This window comes from Rhinoderma darwinii, assembly GCF_050947455.1.
Source record: "Rhinoderma darwinii isolate aRhiDar2 chromosome 1 unlocalized genomic scaffold, aRhiDar2.hap1 SUPER_1_unloc_1, whole genome shotgun sequence".
Taxonomy (NCBI): Eukaryota; Metazoa; Chordata; class Amphibia; order Anura; family Rhinodermatidae; genus Rhinoderma; species Rhinoderma darwinii.
In genome coordinates, this window is record NW_027461645.1 from 351,831 (window position 1) to 365,000 (window position 13,170).

Below are 13,170 nucleotides of genomic sequence, written 5' to 3' on the forward strand. Positions count from 1 at the left end.
AGACGTTTAATTGCAGTCATATCGTGATTATGCCGTACTCCACTGCTCTGTCACTAATCAGATGCCGGACCCTACATTTAAAGAGGCTCTGTACCCAGTTTATGAATTCCCTATTTCCTAACTAATCTAATAGGCGCTTTGCTGCTGATAATTACAGTGTGGTTTGATTTTTTTTTTAAACGTGTATCATTTGCAAAGTTATGATCATTTTTCTAAATATGCTAATGTGGCTCTAATTGCCAAATAGGAGGTGAATCTTTCTTTTCACTCTGGGCAGTGCAATGTTTTCTGTATGACCATGTCCAACCACCATACATTCTACCCTTTCCCGTCCCAGCAAAACACAACGTGATCATATAGAATACAGCTTCTATAACCACTTGTGTGTTTAACTGACGATATCTCGGGTTCTCGCACAGCCAGAACTGCAGTCCTGGTGTCATATGAAAGACTAGAATCTCCTCTTTCATATGCCACCAGAAGCACTGTTCTAGGTAGTCCCCAGCCCGAGATATGGCTGTTTGAATTGATCCCACTTCCCTCCAGCTTTAGTCATTTACACTGTGAAGCAACTTCATGCCGATTGGACAGTGTCAGAGGCTGTGAGATAGCTCCACCTCAGGAGAATCGCTGGTGTTACCTCCCTCCCAGTTGTCTAATAAAGGCTCCTTTCCATATTTAGAAAAAAAGCTCATAACTTTTAAATTAATAAACCAGGTATTAGAAAACGTCCTCAGAAAATTAATTTCTCCCTTGCAAGATGATTGGACTAATCTCCTTCCGTGGCCAGAATTTGCCTATAATAATTATACTGGGGAATCTACGTAATCTTCTCCTTTCTTTCTGGTCTATTGGCAACATCCGAAAGTTGCTCTATCAGTCCCAACTTTATTTGAGGTCCCAGCAGCTAATCTGTCCCATGCTGACTTCCTGCGCATTTAAAAGGAAGCAAAGGAGGCTATTGTCAAAGCGGAAAGATGCAGAATTCCTCCTTACTTTTGTCCTGGAGACAAAGTCTGGCTGTTTTGTAAGCATCCAAAGTCTGGCTGTCTTTTAATGCCTTTAGTCTCGACAGCAGCAACCTCTGCGCTTCCAATGATAAACTTACTGAGCTCAGCAGGAACTTGGGGCAGAGTTCTTTATCTGTAGTTGTGGCCGAGTGGTTATGGCGATGGACTAGAAATCCTTTGGGGTCTCCCCGCGCATGTTCAAATCCTGCCGACTACGTCTTGAATTTTCTGCCTCCGTGAAGCGATAAAAATAAGGTAATAAGCTTGCGCTAGGTAACAAAGACGTTTAATTGCAGTCATATCGTGATTATGCCGTACTCCACTGCTCTGTCACTAATCAGATGCCGGACCCTACATTTAAACAGGCTCTGTACCCAGTTTATTAATTCCCTATTTCCTAACTAATCTAATAGGCGCTTTGCTGCTGATAATTACAGTGTGGTTTGATTTTTTTTTAAAACGTGTATCATTTGCAAAGTTATGATCATTTTTCTAAATATGCTAATGTGGCTCTAATTGCCAAATAGGAGGTGACTCTTTCTTTTCACTCTGGGCAGTGCAATGTTTTCTGTATGACCATGTCCAACCACCATACATTCTACACCTTCCCGTCCCAGCAAAACACAACGTGATCATATAGAATACAGCTTCTATAACCACTTGTGTGTTTAACTGACGATATCTCGGGTTCTCGCACAGCTAGAACTGCGGTCCTGGTGTCATATGAAAGACTAGAATCTCCTCTTTCATATGCCACCAGAACCACTGTTCTAGGTAGTCCCCAGCCCGAGATATGGCTGTTTGAATTGATCCCACTTCCCTCCAGCTTTAGTCATTTACACTGTGAAGCAACTTGATGCCGATTGGACAGTGTCAGAGGCTGTGAGATAGCTCCACCTCAGGAGAATCGCTGGTGTTACCTCCCTCCCAGTTGTCTAATAAAGGCTCCTTTCCATATTTAGAAAAAAAAGCTCATAACTTTTAAATCAATAAACCAGGTATTAGAAAACGTCCTCAGAAAATTCATTTCTCCCTTGCAAGATGATTGGACTAATCTCCTTCCGTGGCCAGAATTTGCCTATAATAATTATACTGGGGAATCTACGTAATCTTCTCCTTTCTTTCTGGTCTATTGGCAACATCCGAAAGTTGCTCTACCAGTCCCAAATTTATCTGAGGTCCCAGCAGCTAATCTGTCCCATGCTGACTTCCTGCGCATTTAAAAGGAGGCAAAGGAGGCTATTGTCAAAGTTGAAAGATGCAGAATTCCTCCTTACTTTTGTCCTGGAGACAAAGTCTGGCTGTTTTGTAAGCACCCAAAGTCTGGCTGTCTTTTAATGCCTTTAGTTTAGACAGCAGCATGATGATCAGTTATGATCATTTTTCTAAATATGCTAATGTGGCTCTAATTGCCAAATAGGAGGTGACTCTTTCTTTTCACTCTGGGCAGTGCAATGTTTTCTGTATGACCATGTCCAACCACCATACATTCTACCCCTTCCCATCCCAGCAAAACACAACGTGATCATATAGAATACAGCTTCTATAACCACTTGTGTGTTTAACTGACGATATATCGGGTTCTCGTACAGCTAGAACTGCGGTCCTGGTGTCATATGAAAGACTAGAATCTCCTCTTTCATATGCCACCAGAACCACTGTTCTAGGTAGTCCCCAGCCCGAGATATGGCTGTTTGAATTGATCCCCCTTCACTCCAGCTTTAATCATTTACACTGTGAAGCAACTTCATGCCGATTGGACAGTGTCAGAGGCTGTGAGATAGCTCCACCTCAGGAGAATCGCTGGTGTTACCTCCCTCCCAGTTGTCTAATAAAGGCTCCTTTCCATATTTAGAAAAAAAGCTCATAACTTTTAAATTAATAAACCAGGTATTAGAAAACGTCCTCAGAAAATTCATTTCTCCCTTGCAAGATGATTGGACTAATCTCCTTCCGTGGCCAGAATTTGCCTATAATAATTATACTGGGGAATCTACGTAATCTTCTCCTTTCTTTCTGGTCTATTGGCAACATCCGAAAGTTGCTCTATCAGTCCCAACTTTATCTGAGGTCCCAGCAGCTAATCTGTCCCATGCTGACTTCCTGCGCATTTAAAAGGAAGCAAAGGAGGCTATTGTCAAAGCTGAAAGATGCAGAATTCCTCCTTACTTTTGTCCTGGAGACAAAGTCTGGCTGTTTTGTAAGCACCCAAAGTCTGGCTGTCTTTTAATGCCTTTAGTTTCGACAGCAGCAACCTCTGCGCTTCCAATGATAAACTTACTGAGCTCAGCAGGGTCTTGGGGCAGAGTTCTTTATCTGTAGTCGTGGCCGAGTGGTTAAGGCGATGGACTAGAAATCAATTGGGGTCTCCCCGCGCAGGTTCAAATCCTGCCGACTACGTCTTGAATTTTCTGCCTCCGTGAAGCGATAAAAATAAGGTAATACGCTTGCGCTAGGTAACAAAGACGTTTAATTGCAGTCATATCGTGATTATGCCGTACTCCACTGCTCTGTCACTAATCAGATGCCGGACCCTACATTTAAAGAGGCTCTGTACCCAGTTTATGAATTCCCTATTTCCTAACTAATCTAATAGGCGCTTTGCTGCTGATAATTACAGTGTGGTTTGATTTTTTTTTTAAACGTGTATCATTTGCAAAGTTATGATCATTTTTCTAAATATGCTAATGTGGCTCTAATTGCCAAATAGGAGGTGAATCTTTCTTTTCACTCTGGGCAGTGCAATGTTTTCTGTATGACCATGTCCAACCACCATACATTCTACCCTTTCCCGTCCCAGCAAAACACAACGTGATCATATAGAATACAGCTTCTATAACCACTTGTGTGTTTAACTGACGATATCTCGGGTTCTCGCACAGCCAGAACTGCAGTCCTGGTGTCATATGAAAGACTAGAATCTCCTCTTTCATATGCCACCAGAAGCACTGTTCTAGGTAGTCCCCAGCCCGAGATATGGCTGTTTGAATTGATCCCACTTCCCTCCAGCTTTAGTCATTTACACTGTGAAGCAACTTCATGCCGATTGGACAGTGTCAGAGGCTGTGAGATAGCTCCACCTCAGGAGAATCGCTGGTGTTACCTCCCTCCCAGTTGTCTAATAAAGGCTCCTTTCCATATTTAGAAAAAAAGCTCATAACTTTTAAATTAATAAACCAGGTATTAGAAAACGTCCTCAGAAAATTAATTTCTCCCTTGCAAGATGATTGGACTAATCTCCTTCCGTGGCCAGAATTTGCCTATAATAATTATACTGGGGAATCTACGTAATCTTCTCCTTTCTTTCTGGTCTATTGGCAACATCCGAAAGTTGCTCTATCAGTCCCAACTTTATTTGAGGTCCCAGCAGCTAATCTGTCCCATGCTGACTTCCTGCGCATTTAAAAGGAAGCAAAGGAGGCTATTGTCAAAGCGGAAAGATGCAGAATTCCTCCTTACTTTTGTCCTGGAGACAAAGTCTGGCTGTTTTGTAAGCATCCAAAGTCTGGCTGTCTTTTAATGCCTTTAGTCTCGACAGCAGCAACCTCTGCGCTTCCAATGATAAACTTACTGAGCTCAGCAGGAACTTGGGGCAGAGTTCTTTATCTGTAGTTGTGGCCGAGTGGTTATGGCGATGGACTAGAAATCCTTTGGGGTCTCCCCGCGCATGTTCAAATCCTGCCGACTACGTCTTGAATTTTCTGCCTCCGTGAAGCGATAAAAATAAGGTAATAAGCTTGCGCTAGGTAACAAAGACGTTTAATTGCAGTCATATCGTGATTATGCCGTACTCCACTGCTCTGTCACTAATCAGATGCCGGACCCTACATTTAAACAGGCTCTGTACCCAGTTTATTAATTCCCTATTTCCTAACTAATCTAATAGGCGCTTTGCTGCTGATAATTACAGTGTGGTTTGATTTTTTTTTAAAACGTGTATCATTTGCAAAGTTATGATCATTTTTCTAAATATGCTAATGTGGCTCTAATTGCCAAATAGGAGGTGACTCTTTCTTTTCACTCTGGGCAGTGCAATGTTTTCTGTATGACCATGTCCAACCACCATACATTCTACACCTTCCCGTCCCAGCAAAACACAACGTGATCATATAGAATACAGCTTCTATAACCACTTGTGTGTTTAACTGACGATATCTCGGGTTCTCGCACAGCTAGAACTGCGGTCCTGGTGTCATATGAAAGACTAGAATCTCCTCTTTCATATGCCACCAGAACCACTGTTCTAGGTAGTCCCCAGCCCGAGATATGGCTGTTTGAATTGATCCCACTTCCCTCCAGCTTTAGTCATTTACACTGTGAAGCAACTTCATGCCGATTGGACAGTGTCAGAGGCTGTGAGATAGCTCCACCTCAGGAGAATCGCTGGTGTTACCTCCCTCCCAGTTGTCTAATAAAGGCTCCTTTCCATATTTAGAAAAAAAGCTCATAACTTTTAAATGAATAAACCAGGTATTAGAAAACGTCCTCAGAAAATTAATTTCTCCCTTGCAAGATGATTGGACTAATCTCCTTCCGTGGCCAGAATTTGCCTATAATAATTATACTGGGGAATCTACGTAATCTTCTCCTTTCTTTCTGGTCTATTGGCAACATCCGAAAGTTGCTCTATCAGTCCCAACTTTATCTGAGGTCCCAGCAGCTAATCTGTCCCATGCTGACTTCCTGCGCATTTAAAAGGAAGCAAAGGAGGCTATTGTCAAAGCTGAAAGATGCAGAATTCCTCCTTACTTTTGTCTTGGAGACAAAGTCTGGCTGTTTTGTAAGCATCCAAAGTCTGGCTGTCTTTTAATGCCTTTAGTTTCGACAGCAGCAACCTCTGCGCTTCCAATGATAAACTTACTGAGCTCAGCAGGAACTTGGGGCAGAGTTCTTTATCTGTAGTTGTGGCCGAGTGGTTAAGGCGATGGACTAGAAATCCTTTGGGGTCTCCACGTGCAGGTTCAAATCCTGCCGACTACGTCTTGAATTTTCTGCCTCCGTGAAGCGATAAAAATAAGGTAATACGCTTGTGCTAGGTAACAAAGAAGTTGAATTGCAGTCATATCGTGATTATGCCGTACTCCACTGCTCTGTCACTAATCAGATGCCGGACCCTACATTTAAAGAGGCTCTGTACCCAGTTTATTAATTCCCTATTTCCTAACTAATCTAATAGGCGCTTTGCTGCTGACAATTACAGTGTGGTTTGATTTTTTTTAAAAACGTGTATCATTTGCAAAGTTATGATCATTTTTCTAAATATGCTAATGTGGCTCTAATTGCCAAATAGGAGGTGACTCTTTCTTTTCACTCTGGGCAGTGCAATGTTTTCTGTATGACCATGTCCAACCACCATACATTCTACCCCTTCCCATCCCAGCAAAACACAACGTGATCATATAGAATACAGCTTCTATAACCACTTGTGTGTTTAACTGACGATATATTGGGTTCTCGCACAGCTAGAACGGCGGTCCTGGTGTCATATGAAAGACTAGAATCTCCTCTTTCATATGCCACCAGAACCACTGTTCTAGGTAGTCCCCAGCCCGAGATATGGCTGTTTGAATTGATCCCACTTCCCTCCAGCTTTAGTCATTTACACTGTGAAGCAACTTCATGCCGATTGGACAGTGTCAGAGGCTGTGAGATAGCTCCACCTCAGGAGAATCGCTGGTGTTACCTCCCTCCCAGTTGTCTAATAAAGGCTCCTTTCCATATTTAGAAAAAAAGCTCATAACTTTTAAATGAATAAACCAGGTATTAGAAAACGTCCTCAGAAAATTCATTTCTCCCTTGCAAGATGATTGGACTAATCTCCTTCCGTGGCCAGAATTTGCCTATAATAATTATACTGGGGAATCTACGTAATCTTCTCCTTTCTTTCTGGTCTATTGGCAACATCCGAAAGTTGCTCTATCAGTCCCAACTTTATCTGAGGTCCCAGCAGCTAATCTGTCCCATGCTGACTTCCTGCGCATTTAAAAGGAAGCAAAGGAGGCTATTGTCAAAGCTGAAAGATGCAGAATTCCTCCTTACTTTTGTCTTGGAGACAAAGTCTGGCTGTTTTGTAAGCATCCAAAGTCTGGCTGTCTTTTAATGCCTTTAGTTTCGACAGCAGCAACCTCTGCGCTTCCAATGATAAACTTACTGAGCTCAGCAGGAACTTGGGGCAGAGTTCTTTATCTGTAGTTGTGGCCGAGTGGTTAAGGCGATGGACTAGAAATCCTTTGGGGTCTCCCCGCGCAGGTTCAAATCCTGCCGACTACGTCTTGAATTTTCTGCCTCTGTGAAGTGATAAAAATAAGGTAATACGCTTGTGCTAGGTAACAAAGAAGTTTAATTGCAGTCATATCGTGATTATGCCGTACTCCACTGCTCTGTCACTAATCAGATGCCGGACCCTACATTTAAAGAAGCTCTGTACCCAGTTTATTAATTCCCTATTTCCTAACTAATCTAATAGGCGCTTTGCTGCTGATAATTACAGTGTGGTTTGATTTTTTTTTAAAACGTGTATCGTTTGCAAAGTTATGATCATTTTTCTAAATATGCTAATGTGGCTCTAATTGCCAAATAGGAGGTGACTCTTTCTTTTCACTCTGGGCAGTGCAATGTTTTCTGTATGACCATGTCCAACCATCATACATTCTACCCCTTCCCGTCCCAGCAAAACACAATGTGATCATATAGAATACAGCTTCTATAACCGCTTGTGTGTTTAACTGACGATATCTCGGGTTCTCGCACAGCTAGAACTGCGGTCCTGGTGTCATATGAAAGACTAGAATCTCCTCTTTCATATGCCACCAGAACCACTGTTCTAGGTAGTCCCCAGCCCGAGATATGGCTGTTTGATTTGATCCCACTTCCCTCCAGCTTTAGTCATTTACACTGTGAAGCAACTTGATGCCGATTGGACAGTGTCAGAGGCTGTGAGATAGCTCCACCTCAGGAGAATCGCTGGTGTTACCTCCCTCCCAGTTGTCTAATAAAGGCTCCTTTCCATATTTAGAAAAAAAGCTCATAACCTTTAAATTAATAAACCAGGTATTAGAAAACGTCCTCAGAAAATTAATTTCTCCCTTGCAAGATGATTGGACTAATCTCCTTCCGTGGCCAGAATTTGCCTATAATAATTATACTGGGGAATCTACGTAATCTTCTCCTTTCTTTCTGGTCTATTGGCAACATCCGAAAGTTGCTCTATCAGTCCCAACTTTATCTGAGGTCCCAGCAGCTAATCTGTCCCATGCTGACTTCCTGCGCATTTAAAAGGAAGCAAAGGAGGCTATTGTCAAAGCGGAAAGATGCAGAATTCCTCCTTACTTTTGTCCTGGAGACAAAGTCTGGCTGTTTTGTAAGCACCCAAAGTCTGGCTGTCTTTTAATGCCTTTAGTTTCGACAGCAGCAACCTCTGCGCTTCCAATGATAAACTTACTGAGCTCAGCAGGGTCTTGGGGCAGAGTTTTTTTTATCTGTAGTCGTGGCCGAGTGGTTAAAGGCGATGGACTAGAAATCCATTGGGGTCTCCCCGCGCAGGTTCAAATCCTGCCGACTACGTCTTGAATTTTCTGCCTCCGTGAAGCGATAAAAATAAGGTAATACGCTTGTGCTAGGTAACAAAGAAGTTTAATTGCAGTCATATCGTGATTATGCCGTACTCCACTGCTCTGTCACTAATCAGATGCCGGACCCTACATTTAAAGAGGCTCTGTACCCAGTTTATTTATTCCCTATTTCCTAACTAATCTAATAGGCGCTTTGCTGCTGATAATTACAGTGTGGTTTGATTTTTTTTTAAAACGTGTATCATTTGCAAAGTTATGATCATTTTTCTAAATATGCTAATGTGGCTCTAATTGCCAAATAGGAGGTGACTCTTTCTTTTCACTCTGGGCAGTGCAATGTTTTCTGTATGACCATGTCCAACCACCATACATTCTACCCCTTCCCGTCCCAGCAAAACACAACGTGATCATATAGAATACAGCTTCTATAACCACTTGTGTGTTTAACTGACGATATCTCGGGTTCTCGCACAGCTAGAACTGCGGTCCTGGTATCATATGAAAGACTAGAATCTCCTCTTTCATATGCCACCAGAACCACTGTTCTATGTAGTCCCCAGCCCGAGATATGGCTGTTTGAATTGATCCCACTTCCCTCCAGCTTTAGTCATTTACACTGTGAAGCAACTTGATGCCGATTGGACAGTGTCAGAGGCTGTGAGATAGCTCCACCTCAGGAGAATCGCTGGTGTTACCTCCCTCCCAGTTGTCTAATAAAGGCTCCTTTCCATATTTAGAAAAAAAGCTCATAACTTTTAAATTAATAAACCAGGTATTAGAAAACGTCCTCAGAAAATTCATTTCTCCCTTGCAAGATGATTGGACTAATCTCCTTCCGTGGCCAGAATTTGCCTATAATAATTATACTGGGGAATCTACGTAATCTTCTCCTTTCTTTCTGGTCTATTGGCAACATCCGAAAGTTGCTCTATCAGTCCCAACTTTATCTGAGGTCCCAGCAGCTAATCTGTCCCATGCTGACTTCCTGCGCATTTAAAAGGAAGCAAAGGAGGCTATTGTCAAAGCTGAAAGATGCAGAATTCCTCCTTACTTTTGTCTTGGAGACAAAGTCTGGCTGTTTTGTAAGCATCCAAAGTCTGGCTGTCTTTTAATGCCTTTAGTTTCGACAGCAGCAACCTCTGCGCTTCCAATGATAAACTTACTGAGCTCAGCAGGAACTTGGGGCAGAGTTCTTTATCTGTAGTTGTGGCCGAGTGGTTAAGGCGATGGACTAGAAATCCTTTGGGGTCTCCACGCGCAGGTTCAAATCCTGCCGACTACGTCTTGAATTTTCTGCCTCCGTGAAGCGATAAAAATAAGGTAATACGCTTGCGCTAGGTAACAAAGAAGTTGAATTGCAGTCATATCGTGATTATGCCGTACTCCACTGCTCTGTCACTAATCAGATGCCGGACCCTACATTTAAAGAGGCTCTGTACCCAGTTTATTAATTCCCTATTTCCTAACTAATCTAATAGGCGCTTTGCTGCTGACAATTACAGTGTGGTTTGATTTTTTTTAAAAACGTGTATCATTTGCAAAGTTATGATCATTTTTCTAAATATGCTAATGTGGCTCTAATTGCCAAATAGGAGGTGACTCTTTCTTTTCACTCTGGGCAGTGCAATGTTTTCTGTATGACCATGTCCAACCACCATACATTCTACCCCTTCCCATCCCAGCAAAACACAACGTGATCATATAGAATACAGCTTCTATAACCACTTGTGTGTTTAACTGACGATATATCGGGTTCTCGCACAGCTAGAACGGCGGTCCTGGTGTCATATGAAAGACTAGAATCTCCTCTTTCATATGCCACCAGAACCACTGTTCTAGGTAGTCCCCAGCCCGAGATATGGCTGTTTGAATTGATCCCACTTCCCTCCAGCTTTAGTCATTTACACTGTGAAGCAACTTCATGCCGATTGGACAGTGTCAGAGGCTGTGAGATAGCTCCACCTCAGGAGAATCGCTGGTGTTACCTCCCTCCCAGTTGTCTAATAAAGGCTCCTTTCCATATTTAGAAAAAAAGCTCATAACTTTTAAATGAATAAACCAGGTATTAGAAAACGTCCTCAGAAAATTCATTTCTCCCTTGCAAGATGATTGGACTAATCTCCTTCCATGGCCAGAATTTGCCTATAATAATTATACTGGGGAATCTACGTAATCTTCTCCTTTCTTTCTGGTCTATTGGCAACATCCGAAAGTTGCTCTATCAGTCCCAACTTTATCTGAGGTCCCAGCAGCTAATCTGTCCCATGCTGACTTCCTGCGCATTTAAAAGGAAGCAAAGGAGGCTATTGTCAAAGCTGAAAGATGCAGAATTCCTCCTTACTTTTGTCTTGGAGACAAAGTCTGGCTGTTTTGTAAGCATCCAAAGTCTGGCTGTCTTTTAATGCCTTTAGTTTCGACAGCAGCAACCTCTGCGCTTCCAATGATAAACTTACTGAGCTCAGCAGGAACTTGGGGCAGAGTTCTTTATCTGTAGTTGTGGCCGAGTGGTTAAGGCGATGGACTAGAAATCCTTTGGGGTCTCCCCGCGCAGGTTCAAATCCTGCCGACTACGTCTTGAATTTTCTGCCTCTGTGAAGTGATAAAAATAAGGTAATACGCTTGTGCTAGGTAACAAAGAAGTTTAATTGCAGTCATATCGTGATTATGCCGTACTCCACTGCTCTGTCACTAATCAGATGCCGGACCCTACATTTAAAGAAGCTCTGTACCCAGTTTATTAATTCCCTATTTCCTAACTAATCTAATAGGCGCTTTGCTGCTGATAATTACAGTGTGGTTTGATTTTTTTTTAAAACGTGTATCGTTTGCAAAGTTATGATCATTTTTCTAAATATGCTAATGTGGCTCTAATTGCCAAATAGGAGGTGACTCTTTCTTTTCACTCTGGGCAGTGCAATGTTTTCTGTATGACCATGTCCAACCATCATACATTCTACCCCTTCCCGTCCCAGCAAAACACAATGTGATCATATAGAATACAGCTTCTATAACCGCTTGTGTGTTTAACTGACGATATCTCGGGTTCTCGCACAGCTAGAACTGCGGTCCTGGTGTCATATGAAAGACTAGAATCTCCTCTTTCATATGCCACCAGAACCACTGTTCTAGGTAGTCCCCAGCCCGAGATATGGCTGTTTGATTTGATCCCACTTCCCTCCAGCTTTAGTCATTTACACTGTGAAGCAACTTGATGCCGATTGGACAGTGTCAGAGGCTGTGAGATAGCTCCACCTCAGGAGAATCGCTGGTGTTACTTCCCTCCCAGTTGTCTAATAAAGGCTCCTTTCCATATTTAGAAAAAAAGCTCATAACCTTTAAATTAATAAACCAGGTATTAGAAAACGTCCTCAGAAAATTAATTTCTCCCTTGCAAGATGATTGGACTAATCTCCTTCCGTGGCCAGAATTTGCCTATAATAATTATACTGGGGAATCTACGTAATCTTCTCCTTTCTTTCTGGTCTATTGGCAACATCCGAAAGTTGCTCTATCAGTCCCAACTTTATCTGAGGTCCCAGCAGCTAATCTGTCCCATGCTGACTTCCTGCGCATTTAAAAGGAAGCAAAGGAGGCTATTGTCAAAGCGGAAAGATGCAGAATTCCTCCTTACTTTTGTCCTGGAGACAAAGTCTGGCTGTTTTGTAAGCACCCAAAGTCTGGCTGTCTTTTAATGCCTTTAGTTTCGACAGCAGCAACCTCTGCGCTTCCAATGATAAACTTACTGAGCTCAGCAGGGTCTTGGGGCAGAGTTTTTTTTATCTGTAGTCGTGGCCGAGTGGTTAAAGGCGATGGACTAGAAATCCATTGGGGTCTCCCCGCGCAGGTTCAAATCCTGCTGACTACGTCTTGAATTTTCTGCCTCCGTGAAGCGATAAAAATAAGGTAATACGCTTGTGCTAGGTAACAAAGAAGTTTAATTGCAGTCATATCGTGATTATGCCGTACTCCACTGCTCTGTCACTAATCAGATGCCGGACCCTACATTTAAAGAGGCTCTGTACCCAGTTTATTTATTCCCTATTTCCTAACTAATCTAATAGGCGCTTTGCTGCTGATAATTACAGTGTGGTTTGATTTTTTTTTAAAACGTGTATCATTTGCAAAGTTATGATCATTTTTCTAAATATGCTAATGTGGCTCTAATTGCCAAATAGGAGGTGACTCTTTCTTTTCACTCTGGGCAGTGCAATGTTTTCTGTATGACCATGTCCAACCACCATACATTCTACCCCTTCCCGTCCCAGCAAAACACAACGTGATCATATAGAATACAGCTTCTATAACCACTTGTGTGTTTAACTGACGATATCTCGGGTTCTCGCACAGCTAGAACTGCGGTCCTGGTATCATATGAAAGACTAGAATCTCCTCTTTCATATGCCACCAGAACCACTGTTCTATGTAGTCCCCAGCCCGAGATATGGCTGTTTGAATTGATCCCACTTCCCTCCAGCTTTAGTCATTTACACTGTGAAGCAACTTGATGCCGATTGGACAGTGTCAGAGGTTGTGAGATAGCTCCACCTCAGGAGAATCGCTGGTGTTACCTCCCTCCCAGTTGTCTAATA

General features: G+C 42.5%; 5 non-coding genes across 5 annotated transcripts; all 5 read left to right on the forward strand.

Annotated features, from left to right (window-relative positions):
- The first annotated feature begins 3,328 nt into the window (after positions 1-3,328).
- TRNAS-AGA (transfer RNA serine (anticodon AGA)) lies at positions 3,329-3,410 on the forward strand. The gene has a single exon. It is a non-coding gene; the product is annotated as a tRNA-Ser (tRNA).
- A 3,788-nt stretch (positions 3,411-7,198) lies between these two features.
- Positions 7,199-7,280, forward strand: TRNAS-AGA (transfer RNA serine (anticodon AGA)). The gene has a single exon. It is a non-coding gene; the product is annotated as a tRNA-Ser (tRNA).
- A 1,210-nt stretch (positions 7,281-8,490) lies between these two features.
- Positions 8,491-8,573, forward strand: TRNAS-AGA (transfer RNA serine (anticodon AGA)). Its single transcript has one exon. It is a non-coding gene; the product is annotated as a tRNA-Ser (tRNA).
- Positions 8,574-11,071: 2,498 nt separating this feature from the next.
- Positions 11,072-11,153, forward strand: TRNAS-AGA (transfer RNA serine (anticodon AGA)). Its single transcript has one exon. It is a non-coding gene; the product is annotated as a tRNA-Ser (tRNA).
- Positions 11,154-12,363: 1,210 nt separating this feature from the next.
- TRNAS-AGA (transfer RNA serine (anticodon AGA)) lies at positions 12,364-12,446 on the forward strand. Its single transcript has one exon. It is a non-coding gene; the product is annotated as a tRNA-Ser (tRNA).
- Positions 12,447-13,170: the final 724 nt, after the last annotated feature.